The following is a 16,986-nucleotide window of genomic DNA, read 5'->3' as shown; positions in this document are numbered from 1 at the left end:
TATCATTTTAGAACTATATAGTCTATTAAAATGAGAATAATTTAACATCCTCTCATGAATATAGATCTATATAATAATCAGGATTACATAAAAATGTCCTCGTTGTAAGACCAAGCTCTCGAAAAATTATTGGAATATATTTGTGTTATCCAAGTTGCTCATTACATGGGATACGAGGTAACAGGACTGGCCCTGTACCGATGACAGGAATAAAGAGGGAGAGCGCAAATAATGTGGTTTTTAAAACAACAGAGAAATAGAACAGCAGTAGAGTCGGTTCTGTCAACTGTTTAATTAATTTCACAGGATTGCCTCACCAAGAATTATATTAGAACTAGATAAAACTACAGAACTATGACTGGAGATAAGGAAAGAAACTTCAAAGATTAAAACATTCAGAGGGCCAAGATACGGAAAGACATTCATGCCGCATTATTATGTGGTATCGACTTTCCATGATTTTTATCATTTAAGCATATTTTGCCTACCGTATTTAGTAAATCCTTGCATAAAACTTACACTGAGAGGGATAACGAACCTTTTAAAATGATACATCAACCATTTAGCTGCCCGCCTATTCCCGAGAGATATAAAGCGTGCTTTATTTGATTAGGTTTCTCTAGTGATTATGCTAGAAATGCATCACATTTCTTCCACTCTAATGTGACGAATATCCTTCTTTCTGCTAACTGGATACTGCTCATTTCTTAGCAAGCAATGCAGAATGTGTGTTTAGAAAATGAACATATAGCTTCTGAGTTTTGCCGAGGGAATACTAATTTTCGTTTTTATTCTGGCAGTAAGAGCATGAAATAAGTTTCGCCTGCAGGAATGTCAGGTAGTTAATCAAATCCCCTTTAAAATTCAGTTCAGCGTTGATTACATATCACTTTATTATAATTAACGTGGATTAACCGGAAATTTTATAGACTAATGCCGAAAGAATGGTAAGAAACATCAATGTTTTTTCTCTTTCCCTCCAAGAAAAGTTTTTGACTAGTGTGAAACGAAAATATGTTCCATGAAGACGGTGAAAAACAATGAAAATACAATGAATAAGGAAGTGTAACGGAAGTGAGTCACTTGATTGTTGAGCGAAAGGTGATGCTAGAAGAGTAAAAATTTACTGCCAGGTAGAAAGGCCACTGCTTTGCCGTTGAGGGCTGTGTAATTAGTGAATTTTTTTTCTGTAGTTTTTTGTCATTGTTTTGGTCTCATAAGCCGTATCCATTTGGACTGAATAACACGTGGGCACGTACTTGTCAAATTTCATGAAAACAGAATGAAAATCCCGATTAAAAAAGTAAGATACCGATTCTACTCCCCTTTCGGAGTTTTCCCCAAAAACCCACAGTGTAAACAATCAACAAAATTAACGCAGGGTTTCCAATAGGCCCACATCTCTTCCAGTTTCTTCACTACCACTCTGTCACACTCCCTGATTAGGTTTGGGATTAATATCTGCAATTCACTTTCAGATTCATCTCTTACATGTTAGACACGATATATATATATATATATATATATATATATATATATATATATATATATATATATATATATATATATATATATATATATATATATATATATATATATATATATATATATATATATATATATATATATATATATATATATATATATATATATATATATATATATATATATATATATATATATATATATATATATATATACATACATACATACATACATACATACATACATACATACATACATACATACATACATGTGTGTGTATTTAAGAACTCTTAACATCTCACTTCCCTTATGTGAAAGAATTGAGAAGGGCGGACCCATGATGTATACGTATATATTTTTCTAATCGTGGAGGAAGTGCATTTCATTTATAAGAAAAGTAATGATTCCATATTGACTTAAAAAAAGTAGAAAAGAAAAATAGAGGAACTAAATGATAATTTAATCTTTGGTAACGTCTACATTATTCATTATTTTGCTGAGAGCTTGAAAATAAAAATCATTAAATAAGTGTTTCAAATTGTTTTCAGATAAAAAATGATATTAGATGAATTTTGGGTCTACCTTTTAAGAAATGCTTATGTTTTGTAAAAGTCTTCTTTATATAGTTTTTACAAAACGTAAGTACTAGTTCCTATAGTTTTCTTTTCTATTTTTTTAAGTTAATTTAGTGTCAGTACTTTATATTATACATGAAACACATTTCCTCCACAAAAAAATATACATACACATTATGGGTCCGCTTTTCTCAATTAATTTTATATATATATATATATATATATATATATATATATATATATATATATATATATATATATATATATATATATATATATATATATATATATATATATGTTATACCCTATTATACAAGGTTAGTTAGGGTCATAACCTCCTTCCACATCTGCTATTAGAGCAATGTTATAATAAACTTATATCTCATAGATACCACGGATGACCCACCTGCTCACTAGGTACACACATACTCACTCTCTCTCAATAGCTCACTTGCTCAACCCTCTCTCTCTCTCTCTCTCTCTCTCTCTCTCGTTATCCACATCACTAAATGAACTAAGGAAGAACAGCAAAAACATGTCTACAAAAATATAATTTATTCAGTAGTCTAAGCAATTAACTAAGTAAAAAAAAATAACATAATGCTATCAACGTCAACCAGTTGAGTCTTTACAACAAAAGAGTCAAATAAGTCAAACACAACCGTAGTCATGAAAAGTCACATTCCCCTCCATTTATATTGACTTCTATTCAATACATCTGAGAAAACAAAGGGGAAAACTCAACTTTTAGAAATAGGCACAGAGAAAAATGAATGTGGGATGTTTTCCCACATTACCAACCCCAAAAGAAAAGCACATAATTAAACATGGTAAAAAAAATCAATAAAAATTAAACAGGCATAGCAGATACAAATAAATGGGGAAAAAGATATTCACGCATGGTAATCAGTGCAAAGAATCAGTACATGTTAAACAAAGTTATTAAAACCCATTCAGGTTTTTGAAAATAAAGTTTCACCTCACCTCACTGGCAGTCGCAAAGTCTTCCAGGAAAGCGGATCTGAGCACAAAGGGATTTCATCCCGAAATGTCTAACCTGTACTCAAATTGAATAAGTCACACCTTCTATGACATGCCCATGATAACGAACGAATGCACGCTCTAACTGGAACTTGATGTCTTCCGGTGGCATAGCCAGCTCATCATCCAGGGCACGATGCACTTTTGTCTCCATGAGAAGCAAGACTGACGCTAGTCCATCATCAGTACTGACTCACCGAACACATAGGCACTGTTTCCATTTACCTTTGCCTAAAATAACCCGAAGAAAAATGCTTAGCTAAAAAATGAAATTTACTATATTCATCCTAAATGTTTTTCATATATATATATATATATATATATATATATATATATATATATATATATATATATATATATATATATATATATATATATATATATATATATATATATATATATATATATATATTATATATAATAATAGCCACAATGCCCTCTTAACTTCTCGAATTCTTCGCTTTTTGGATATGCTTGTAACTACGAAGCCGAAAATATCCAGACGGAAGAAATTGAAGAGCCTGTGAATGGCGGTCGCGAGAATCGAACCCGCATTACCATATTCACAAGGAGGTCACGTTGCCGACCTGGCTACGAGAAGGATAAAAAGTCTATCACCTCTCGTACATACATATACCCGTCGTTTTCAGATATATTTTGTTAGAGCTGGAATAGACCCATCCTCACCATCGTAGCCAAGTGGGCAATCGTTTTTATTACTTTTTGGGCTGAAATGTATATGTAGAATCTACTGGTCACTTTTACCAGACACATATGTAATTCTAATAGCCACAATGCCCTCTTAACTTCTCGATGGTGAGGATGGGTCTATTCCAGCTATAAAAAAATATATCTGAAAACGACAGGTATATATATGTACGAGAGGTGATAGACTTTTTATCCTTCTCGTAGCCAGGTCGGCAACGTGACCTCCTTGTGAATATGGTAATGCGGGTTCGATTCTCGCGACCGCCATTCACAGGCTCTTCAATTTCTTCCATCTGGATATTTTCGGCTTCGTAGTTACAAGCATATCCAAAAAAGCGCGAAGAATTCGAGAAGTTAAGAGGGCATTGTGGCTATTAGAATTACATATGTGTCTGGTAAAAGTGACCAGTAGATTCTACATATACATTTCAGCCCAAAAAGCAATAAAAAGCGATTGCCCACTTGGCTACGATGGTGAGGATGGGTCTATTCCAGCTCTAACAAAATATATCTGAAAACGACGGGTATATGTATGTACGACAGGTGATAGACTTTTTATCCTTCTCGTAGCCAGGTCGGCAACGTGACCTCCTTGTGAATATGGTAATGCGGGTTCGATTCTCGCGACCGCCATTCACAGGCTCTTCAATTTCTTCCGTCTGGATATTTTCGGCTTCGTAGTTACAAGCATATCCAAAAAAGCGCGAAGAATTCGAGAAGTTAAGAGGGCATTGTGGCTATTAGAATTACATATGTGTCTGGTAAAAGTGACCAGTAGATTCTACACACACACACACACACACACACACACACATATATATATATATATATATATATATATATATATATATATATATATATATATATATATATATATATATATATATATATATATATATATATATATATATATATATATATATATATATATATATATATATATATATATATATATATACACAGTGGGCGAGTGTGTGCATAAGCCTGAGTCAGTGAGTGTTATAGACACATTTAATACATAAGAAGCCAGATATTATTTGATAGCTTAGATAATATCCATAACATTTGGAATCATTCCTCTTAAAGGTGACTTATGTGTCTTTCTGGTATAACCGACATAAATCAACAAGAAGGACGACTGAATTTTTATTGTGGTAAACTAATATGAAATAATGATCGATTACTGATACTGATGAATATTTTGAAGAGCGTTAAAAATTATTCTAAAATTTATCCTTCTTTGAAAACATTTAAAGATGAAAATAAACATTTCTCTCATCAGGGATGTTATCCTTAAAAATGAAAATTATCCTTAAGAAATCAATATTGTTATTTGGACTTTGTTGATCCACGGCCTCATTGTTATCAATGATGTTCTTTTATTTTTTCGACTGTGGCAGTTCATGAGACTGGTTACAGATGGAGAACGAGAATCCTAATCAGCGTCCCTCTAGAAGACAAACACCAGAAAATTAGCATAGAAAGCAAAATCATGTCGTGTTTTGAGTGACCAGAAGAACTGCTGTTTTGGTGCTCGTCTGGTATTATTTCCAAAACGTTGAGTCTTGTTTTCAGGTATGGAAATAAAGAAAAAATGTTTCGTAAGTAAAATATGCAATATTAATCTAAAGAGCTAGAAAATAAAATCGTAGGCCTTTCAAACATATTTCATTCAGAAAAGTCAAGGAAATTACAGTCAAAATTGATGAAACGCTCCTTCCTTCTGATAAGTATGGATTCTATGTCCCTATGTTTTTGTTCATTCTAGACACTGCAAGTATTATAAAATCTTTTCTGTTTGCAGCTCTGTTACCTATATTTAAAATGTGTTTCCTCATTGCTAACTGTCACCTCTGTTAATCGCTTCGAAAAGGGTTAAATTCCAGGTAACAAGAACTCTTAAACTTATAAAAATCAATGAACTGTAACCATTAAATAATATCTCTTTCTAAGCAAATAACAATGTGACTTTAAAATTGTTCTAAAGTTTCTTTTATGAGATAAAAAGGAAACAGATAGAACAATGAAGAATGACTGTAGTTAATTTGTAGAAGTATTAGGGGTTGTGATGGAAAATCATTCGATCTAAGGCGAAGGAAGCAATTAGAGAGGTGGCATAGTAAAGTCATCTAACAGGCAAATTACAAAACATTTACAAAGTCAAAAAGTTAAATGAAGATGAAATCTGTTAAGAGATAATGCAATATAGTGTACGAAAAATAAGATTTGAAAGCAAATAAAAAAAAATAGAATGTTCTGATGTCGTTGGAAAAAATTAGACAAATTTTTAAAAAGTTTTGTTTCAAGTTTAAATAAAACAACATTTTTTTCGTTTTTAAAATTGTTCATTTCATTTAATTTTTTTTCCACCCCATCATCATTTTCAACTTACCGAAGTAATAGGTAGTATCTAAAAGCATTGCCTTTATCCATATGCATGAAAATATAGACAGAAATACTAAGTTTCAAAAGCAGAATGTTTGTTTTATCATCGGTATTAAAATGGCAGTTGGTTAACGATTCCCCGGACCTTCCACTGTCTGTTTTAGAATTAACGATGCTAACCAAATCTGTACATACCCACTTTCCATCGCTTCCGAAAAACCTACTTCTCGGCAGTATATTGTTGGCTTTGTTGGATCCTAAATGTGGAATAACTAAATAAAGACCTGGATATATCATGTTTTATAATACCTTTATTGTAAAGTCGCCAGAAAAAGAATGAAATTATATTAGATACTTAGTTACATGAATATTCATATCAATAAGGAAACGCAGTCTCTTTATAATTACAACAATCATTCACACTTTCATTTTACCACTCAGTTTAGTTGCAGGGTTATCGTTTTCAGTGTTACGTGGAATGACAAGATATGCAGATAAAAGTCTGTTGCGTAAGAAAAAAGGGGTTGAATAAATTTTGGAGCAGATAATGAGTTTAATATTAATTATATGTTTTGTTAACATTGAAATAAAGCTGCAGTGGCGGATGAAAAAAACTTGAACTGGGTGGTGTGAGCATTAGGCGTCATTAGGCCATTAAAATAAATAAAAGCCATTACTACGAAGCCGGGAAATTGGATGTAATAGCTAAAAATGTACAGAACATATGAATATTTGCTCTAAAATTTATAGGACCAAATAAAGTATTCATGAGATCTTTTGGACTTGTGGATAAAATGTAAAAGAGCATACTAGAGAAAATGATGTAAAAAATCCAGTAAAGGTTAGGAAACATTTGAACAATTCTAGGACAAACACTATTATTCAGAAAATACATACTTGATAGATTGCATTGTTAATTTGAGAACCTCTAAGTTCTGATAATTCATTACATTGTAAACTATAAAGTTACCATCGTATGTTTTCGTAGCTCACTACACAGTTTACAAGACCTTCCTTCAACATCAATATACTGCGAACAATATTTATAACGCAAACATAGTCTCACTGTAAAAGTGTCCAAACACATAGTGGCTCATATCTTTCACTGCCATCGTTTATGATTCTTTGAATTTCAGCTGTTTCCCATACACATCTCTTATGCTTCATTCCTTTCTTGATTTTATTCATACTCATAGTACTCTCTATGTCAGTAACATCATTAGCCAAGTTATCAGCCATTTCATTTAAATGCATACCTACATGCGAGGGTATCCAGAAGAACTTAACAAAATAGCCCTGCTCTTCTATCGCATATACTAATACTTTACATTCATTAATCAAATCACGATCACCAGAACTTTTACTGTTGAGAGCAAATAAAGCACTTTGGCAATCAACAAAAACAAATACATCCTTTCTTTTAATGACCACCAATTTCAGCCCTTCTTGAATTGCGTGTAATTCAGCAGAAGTAGTAGATGGCTTATCCTCGATTCTTTTAGAAAATGTCTCATTAAAACATATATCAGTCTTACAAAATTCTCTTACAGTGACTCCACACCCAAACTTCACGTCACTTACAGAGCCATCTTGGCAAAGTACTAATTTTGGATAAAAACAACTGTTTGAACTCGCAGGTATTACATTCCCCTTTTTTAAAAGTCTAAAGTACAAATATTAACATTTATTCTGAGACATAACCGTGGTTTAATAGACACGCCTTTTTCCAACTTGACACACTACTATAAAATGTCATATTTCGTCATTACTTTGTACGGTTTCTTAATATAGTTATCACATTTAGCACTGAAACCTCTATTAACTGTACAGTTATCAACAGCCATCTTCAATGCTTTTTCGCCTCGTCTAATCATACGGAGAGCAGCTATACTCGCTATCTCCTGGATTCTGTCTACAATGCTTGGTAGATTTAATTCTAATCTCATGAGTCGTACCACTGTACTTTTGGAGCAGCCTAATATAATCCTCATACCTTAATTTTGCAAAATTTCCAGAGGCCTCAGCTCCCTCTCTGAGTAATTTATCAGCACAGGCGCAGCATATTCAATAGCTGAATGCACTGTGCTAATATAAAAAAAATTCTGAAGACAGATATCCCTGCACCATTACCTCTATTAGTTAACACTTGCAATAGCCTTATTCTTGTCAGACAAACATTCTTCAAGTGGTCAACTTCATCCATGGTCTTATTGAAACCTATATACATACCTAGGTACTTATAAGAGTTAATCCTTTCCAAAACTTTACTGTTCGTTACAAAATTACCATTAACAGTCAGTGACTGAATTTCACTTTTTTCTTCATTTACCACCAATCCGATAAGCATGCAGAAATTCTGCAACTCTGCGAAAGCCCTTGTCAAAACTGTTTCATTAACACCCTGTATTAAGATATAAGCATAAATGAAAACCTCAGTTCCCCTTGGAAAACTATGCCTCGCAATTTTGTCCATTAAGATATTAAATAGAGTGGGACTGAGTACACCACCTTGTGGAGTGCCTAATTCCATCAACTTTTCTTGTTAGTTAAGTTACTGCAAGGCGTAATTATACTCAGTTAACGATTAATTACATTTACTAAAAAATTAATAACAATAGTTTACAAATGAATACTAACAGTAGGCACACGTGTGAAAAAAATAAACTGCGATTATAAAGATTCAGCGGTGCCGTAGAGATAGAATAAATTCCCTGACCCATCACGCTTGGAGACACAGACGAATAACTAGGTCTGAGCTGAGGTGGCCTACGTCACGCACGAGAAGCAGCCTTCTGAAAGAGAGAGGTGTTGAATTAACTATAAGATCGGCGAGAATTGAAGCCCTGATACCATGCAATTGAAATAGTATGGGTTCACTAACTAAAAACATGCCTATGCATGGTACTGCCAATCAAAACTCACTTATATCGCACTATCCACAAATTGGAATTAAACTAGAATGCAAATGATGAGGGCCAGTGGCTGAGAAAAGGATGGACTAGGTAACAAAAGGAGGGTTTACTGAGATGAGTGGAGAGAGAGAAATACACGTGGTGGAGCATGGGATTTGCTTGGAGGGGTTCATTAAAAAGACAAGAAATATTTCAGTGGGAGGAAAAACAGGCCGCCAAATACTCGAGTTTGTCCCAGGTTTACCATAGGAGTCCAAAGCAATGATCCAATAGGAATATCCTGAACAGAGGCACGTGGCTGGAACCAAGAGGGCGCCGGTCTTATAATGTTATAAGGCCAAAACACTCCTGAGAACGAACCCAGGCGCGAACGGCCGAGCTTGAGAGGCCAGACCGCCGTAGGGCTCAATATGGCCACCAGTCCGGCAGTTCTTTTAATTTCCTTTAATCGCTACATGGGCAGGGATCTAACATATTTCAATATATTTTTTTTTATTATTATACAATTTATTAAGTGAAAACTTAATTTGTTGTGCAATATTATTTTTAGGATTGTAACTTTGAATGGCTTTTATAGCTCTTCTGGAGTTGCTATAAATAACAAAATTATTAAGTGCGGCTTCTTTAATTATTTTTTATGCCTGGTGCTACTGTACATAACTCAGCTGTAAATACTGAGGCATTATCAAGTAGAGTGAATTGATACGTTTTGTCTTTGATACTGCATCATATCCCACTCCATACTGAGACTTAGATCCGTCTGTGTATATTGCGCAATGTGGTCCTTTTCGGATTATACGTTCTGCTGTATGTTGTCTATGGTGTTCTGGGGTATATGAGTAACATTTGATAAATATTTTAAGTGTGTGCAAATTTTCATTTTATTCATATTCCAAGGAGGAGGTAATTTTACTATTGCAGGTAGCTGTATATTTAAATTCAGTGACTCAAACAATTTTCTAGATCTAATTGGGAAAGGTGGTAAACGATTGCTATTAAAAACATCTCTTAATTCAAATAATTTTTTGGTTGGAGAATCACTTGTCTGAATTCTCAGAGCACTCTTCATTGTTACAAACTCTCTATGGAAAAAGAGAGAGGCAGTTCACCACATTCAACTTGTAAAGATGACTTTGGTGAGGATCTAACGGCTCCTGAACATATTCTAAGGCATTCATTATGAACTGGGTCTAACGTTTTCAGCATTGAGTCTAATGCTGAGCCATATATTTCGCTTCCATAATCAACGATAGACAGCACTGTTGCTTTATACAGTACAGTAAGGGTATGTCTATCAGCTCCCAAGTAATGTTCGATAGTTAATTTTACCTAGATTTAGTGCTCTTTTACATTTTGATTTCAGGTATGTTATTTGGGCTTTCCAATTCAAGTGAGTATCAAATACTAATCCCAAGAATTCTGCTTTTGGCCAGTTGGTATGGAATGATTTATGATTTTTAAATCTATTTCTTCACCTTTTTCCACTTCTTATTTTTATAAAACATTACTGCTTGAGTCTTTTGTATGGATAATTTAAAGCCTACAGATGAGGCCCATTCATCAATTTTTATTATAGTTTTATTAATGATTCACTATGTATATTTATGCGAGATGCTGAATAATATATGGCAAAATCATCCATATACAAGTTACTTTTAACTCCAATAGGCAATTTATTACCGATGTCATTTATTGCTAAAGTTAATAGTGTGACACTAAGGATGCTTCCTTGTGGAACACCAATTTCAAGTGGAAATGTACTTGACAATACATTATCAATTCTCACTTGAAAAGTGCGATTTGTCAAAAAGTTTTGGACAAACCTAAGTAAATGTCTATGGATACTACTTTTATTTAACATCTTTAATATTGCATATCTCCATGTAGTATCATATGCTTTTTCAATGTCAAAAAAGATGGCTATAGTAATTTGTTTTTATTCAATCCTCTTCGTATGTGGTCTTCTAAGTTAGAGAGAGAATCCAATGTAGATCTGCCACATTGCGACCCAAATTGAGTGGGAGTCAAAATTTTATTTTCTCGAATGTGCCATGCTAGTCGAGCATTTACCATTTTCTCTAATAATTTGTATAACTAACTTGTTAAAGAAATTGGTTTGGAATTTTTTACATTACTGGGATCCTTTCCAGGTTTGGGGATAGGAATAATTATAGCTTTACGTCATTCATCAGGAAATAAATTTCCAAGCCATAAGTTATTATAAAACTGTAATAAGTTTGACTTTGTCAAAGGTGCTAAGTGGTAGATCATTTCAAAACAAATACTGCCACCTCAAGGGACAGATATAATTTTTGCTGTTCAAGACAGTAAATACTCTTCCATATTAAATTTTCTATTATGATTTATATCTTCTATGTTTTCAAAATTTATTGTCATTAATTCTATACCATTTTTCTTTGTGTGGAAATGTTTATCTATATTTTTATCACTACTTAATTTTGCTAAGTTTTCTCCTATTACATTACTTATTTCTTTCGGATCAAGTATTCTTTTCCAATCTTTTATTATGGCATGTGTACGCGGTTTAACATGGGTACCATTTATTTTCCTAAATTTTTCCCATATTTTTTGTATGGAAGTATTATTAGAGAGATCTGATACATATTTCCTCCATGAAATGATTCTTCCTTGAATTACTTTTTTTAAATTTTACAGATATTTTACTATATAGAGGTTTTAATGTATCAAATTCTATTAATAATATAGCTAGTTTTTTTTTTCTTCTAAAAATGGTAATGTTTTATTTATTTTATTGAACTTTCTACTCAAACGATCTAATCGCCTTCCCATCTGGTGTTTATTTTTATTAATTCTGTTAGTTTTTCAGACCACCATGGGACTTTATGTTTTGTTGGACGAAATTTTGATTTTGGTATCTCTTTATTTATCAGCAGCATTTTTCATGAAATCAACAAGAAACCTATTTGTTTCAATCTGACCTTGTATATACTCAAATGGTGGGATATTCCTTGTGTGGAATTCATATCGCTCCCAATCTGCTTTATAAATGTTACATTGAGGAACATGTTTGGTAGGATTATTTTGTAATAATAAAATTAATATTGGGAAATGATCACTGGTATGCAAGTCATCAATTGTATTCCAGTATAATCTGTCTACTATGCTTGTTGTACATGGAGTTAAGTTTACTGAGGAAAATGTTCCATGTGTTCTTGAAAAATTTGTGCTGATTTCGTTATCATTTATGCAGCACATGTCGTTTGAATCTATGAATTCTTCTATTTTACTTCCTACTGTATTTGAGTTTGTACAATAACAGTCCCATATTGGGTTGTGGGCATTAAAATCACCTACTATTAATGCAGGTTTTGGCATTGTTAAGTAATTCTTTAAGTTTATCAGTGTCATAATTTTCATTAGGTTGGTTGTATAAGTTATAAATTACACGATTATCGTTTTTTATTCGGATTTAAATACCAGATATTTGTAAGTGAGCAGTTATTTTGTCATAAACTACTTTGTTATGCACATAAGAGTATATGGCTGTATCTAAATTTCCTTCTTCTTATCGTGATATAGATGCTAAAGTGTATTTACCTGTTATTGAAATTGTTTTGTTGACATATAGTAAACATAATATCATTGGTTCATATTCCTTTAGTAGTCATCGTATTTCTCCTAGGTGTAATCTGGTCTGTAGTCCATTTACGTATGATATAGCTATTGAAAATATTATGTTATAGTGGGCGAGTTTTGCTTTCTTATTTTGTATTATCAACTTGGTTTTTTTTCCAATAACTTATTCCCGATATTCAATTGTTTTTCTTTATATTATATTAAGTGCTCAATGCACATGCCACCTTTTTCATGGGTGCTCAAATCAATTGTTTCTTTCTTTCTATATTTCGTAAAACTTTCTATAATGTTTGTTAAACCATCTTTTGTTATGTCTATTTTATTATTGCATAATTCAATGAAACAATCATTATATCCACATGTGTTATCATGTATATTTGTTTCATTTTTTCTTGTTGCACCAGTTATTGGTGATAGAGTAATCTCTTCTCCCTTGACATAATCATTCTTATTATGGTATGATTCTCTTCCACTTCTTCAGTATTTTGGATATCTGCATCCGTAAGTTTTACTATTATTTTAGGAGATAAAGGTATATTCTTAGCTTGTTTTTATTCTTTCTTCATATCCTTTATCTTTGGTTTATCCGATGTTTTTCTAATAAAAGTTGGCTTCTTCATTTTGGGGTGTGTTCTCTCCAAAGGCCTCTTTTTATTCATTTTAGTTTCCGGTCCATCATAAGTTTCCTTTTCTACCTCTGTGGTAGTATCTTCTTGTGTTCCTATTTGCATTAATACTTCAAATGGATTTGATAGAATATTATCCATATCATTTGATTCAGTTCCTCGTTGGGAGAGTCGGTAGAGCTGTCGCCTAGCACTTGCTAGGCCCGAGTTTGAGTCTCCGGCCGGCTAATGAAGAATTAGAAGAATTTATTTCTGGTGATAGAAATTCATTTCTCGGTATAATGTGGTTCGGATTCCACAATAAGCTGTAGGTCCCGTTGCTAGGTAACCAATTGGTTCTTAGCCACGTAAAATAAGTCTAATCCTTCGGGCCAGCCCTAGGAGAGCTGTTAATCAGCTCAGTGGTCTGGTAAAACTAATATATACTTAACTTTGTTTCTTGATTCTTTACTATTTTAGTTTTTTCTGTTTAGTATTAACTTCATCTTGAGATTTATTTTGCTGCGTTTTGTTATTTCTATCAGTATGTGTTTTTGTTTCATTATTGGTTCTTGTAATCGAAGAATAGGTAAGTTTATATATATATATATATATATATATATATATATATATATATATATATATATATATATATATATATATATATATATATATATATATATATACACACACACACACACACACACACACACACACACACACACACACACACACACATATATATATATATATATATATATATATATATATATATATATATATATATATATATATATATATATATATATATATATATATATATCCTTTTCTATTTCTTTGGTGGGAGTGATCCACCTTTAACTTTTAGATGGATTTTATTGTAACTCCATAATAAGGTTGCTTATTGTACAGCTATTACTTTGGCCATTATTCTCAGTAGCTCTCCGACTGCATACAGTCTCTGCTCTTTAGTACTGATTGAACACACCACACCTCTCAGCCTCACGCGTAACTTTATTATAACTGAAAACATAAGGATCAACCGCTTTCATTACTTTTTATGCATACATATTAATGAAGGACAACGAAACGCATAGCATTAGCAAGCAATGTTTTTAAACCTCAGGGTGAGCCGTTTCCTCAGGTTCTAATAACCTCCATATAATTAAGATAAGAAAAATAAGTTCTTAATAATGTTAAGTAAAACTGTAAAAATCTTGGCATTATTACCTACATGGTAAAAGAAGGAATAAGACTTAATTTTAGGTAGAACATGGGAGGTACTTTTAAAGAAAACTTGGATTTGAAAAATTTCTTAAGATACTTATCGAATAAGACTCTTGGGTAACACCTTCCATGCAAACATTTTCTGAGGAATTCGAACTCATTGTAAAATCAAGGCGAATCAGACGACACAAAAGTCTCTATGAAATATCGAAAAAAATTGCCGTTAGGTTTAATAAAACAAACTCTATAAAATTATAGAACCAAGATAGGGATAAGTTTGTCTACGAACGTCGGAAGTGACGAGAATTGGCAGGTGGTTAAAATCTCCGAAAAAGGGAAGCAATTATTATTTCCAAGGTTCTTGCTGAGCGATGTCCTAATCATGAAATCAATTATATTTTAGTGCATAAAATCAAAGACCGCTTGCCATTTTTGAGTTCTGTTCACCAGACTAAACAAGCCCTTCTTCACTTCCATATTTCGCAAGCAGACTGAAATTTGTCTTATTTGCGATTTCTGCCTTTCGCGCTCTTTTCATTTTCGTACATGTTATTTATGAATAGTTATACAGAGTGTTTTATAGTAATTCTTCGTGGCTTTATTTTCACATGATATTTATTATCTAGTAAGTACCCTGAGACATTTTTAATTATTTCAAATCATTATCGTACAACTGACGAAGAGGAGACAAAACTATCATAAAAAAAAACCTGTCGTGAAACGTTGGTATAAAAATGTAAACACCAACTGAGAATGATCACTTTCCTTAATAACGTTGCAAGAGGAAGCTCTCATGTGCTTCAAAGGCAGCAGGAGTTGAGAGTTTATGTCGACGCCCCAAAGTATTTTATTTCCCCTTGATCTGAGTGCTTCCGGGAAAAGACTCTTCGGTGAAGATGAAAAAGAATAATAGCAGCTCAGCTTTCCTGCCTCACGCCTGTCTCCATTATATGTTCGTTCCTTTTAGATGCTTTAATAAGAAACACGCTTCAGGATAGAAAGAAATAGAGAGTTAGAGAATCTAATGAGTTATACAGGGTCAAGATCATCCCGTTTTAGTGATATACTTTTGGACGTGGTGATGAACAACTAGGTCCCAGTTGTGACCCACAGCGGTTGAGTAACAATTAGGGTAGTCTGAATTTTACGGAAAATACCGATAACCATCGTCCCTTTTCATTTGGTTTGGGAATTGAAACTGGTCTCTTATTTTGCGAGCTGAGTACCCTACCATTGCTCCACGAAGCCAAAGAGAGAGAGAGAGAGAGAGAGAGAGAGAGAGAGAGAGAGAGAGAGAGAGAGAGAGAGAGAGAGAGAGAGAGTTTAAATTATTTTATTTATCTAATAGCGAACACCCATATGAATTATAGAAAAGTATTTAAATGTACCTTTCTCTCTTCTTTTTAATATACCTTTTAATCTAGATGCCAATGGGAAGGTTACCTGATGAGTAGATCCAGCCAGACTTCAGGAAAACACGAAAAGGAGGAAGTGAAAAGACTGAGGTTTAAAAGGTAAAGCAAAACTGATCAAGCGCTTCCATGTTCCCACACCTCCTCAGGGTCACTCTACCAAAGGCAACCATGGGAACACGAATGCTTCTGTCACTTCCTGATATACTCCATCCTTCAACTCAGTGGAAAACTTGAAACATCACACGTTTCAGCGATATATATATATATATATATATATATATATATATATATATATATATATATATATATATATATATATATATATATATATATATATATATATATATATATATATATATATATATATATATATATATATATATATATATATATATATATATATATATGCATGAATGCATATATATATATAATATATATATATATATATAATATGTAGTATTTGCATGTATATGGATGTGTATTTGCATGTGGAAGAAGACCAAACTTTTGGATAAATACTTGTGGTTACTGTATGTTGTTACCTGAAACATAGTAAATCTCTTATTATCTGCCACCTACCAGAAAGACAGATGAGCATGGAAGGCTTGTAACACTTAACACTTGGATAGTTTGCTTCTGATACCATTATCAGCAAAGGAAGGTTATCAGTCGTATATCTTCGACTTCTGCAAATTGTTTGTCATGAACATAATTTAAATACAATTTATTCAAAATTAATCAAAGGAGAATAATCATTCATTATCAGAAAGGAACCGATTCCACAGCTAATAAAGAAACTAAATTGCAGCTTTATATTCTTTTTTCGACATTTTCAGATACTTTGCAATAACAGGAAAACGGCGAGGTCGTTTATTAAAATGCGCCGGAAATAAATATAATCCAAAGATTTTTGTCTTTTGGTCACAGAGGTAATTTCGATTCGGAATTCGTTCATCCTCTCTTCTGGAAACATTATTTTCATTATTTTGAATTCCTGATATTCTTTTTATTCAAA

The sequence above is a fragment of the Macrobrachium rosenbergii genome, chromosome 26 (genome assembly GCF_040412425.1).
Source record: "Macrobrachium rosenbergii isolate ZJJX-2024 chromosome 26, ASM4041242v1, whole genome shotgun sequence".
NCBI classification, from domain to species: Eukaryota; Metazoa; Arthropoda; class Malacostraca; order Decapoda; family Palaemonidae; genus Macrobrachium; species Macrobrachium rosenbergii.
Note: the sequence above shows the minus strand (reverse complement) of the source record.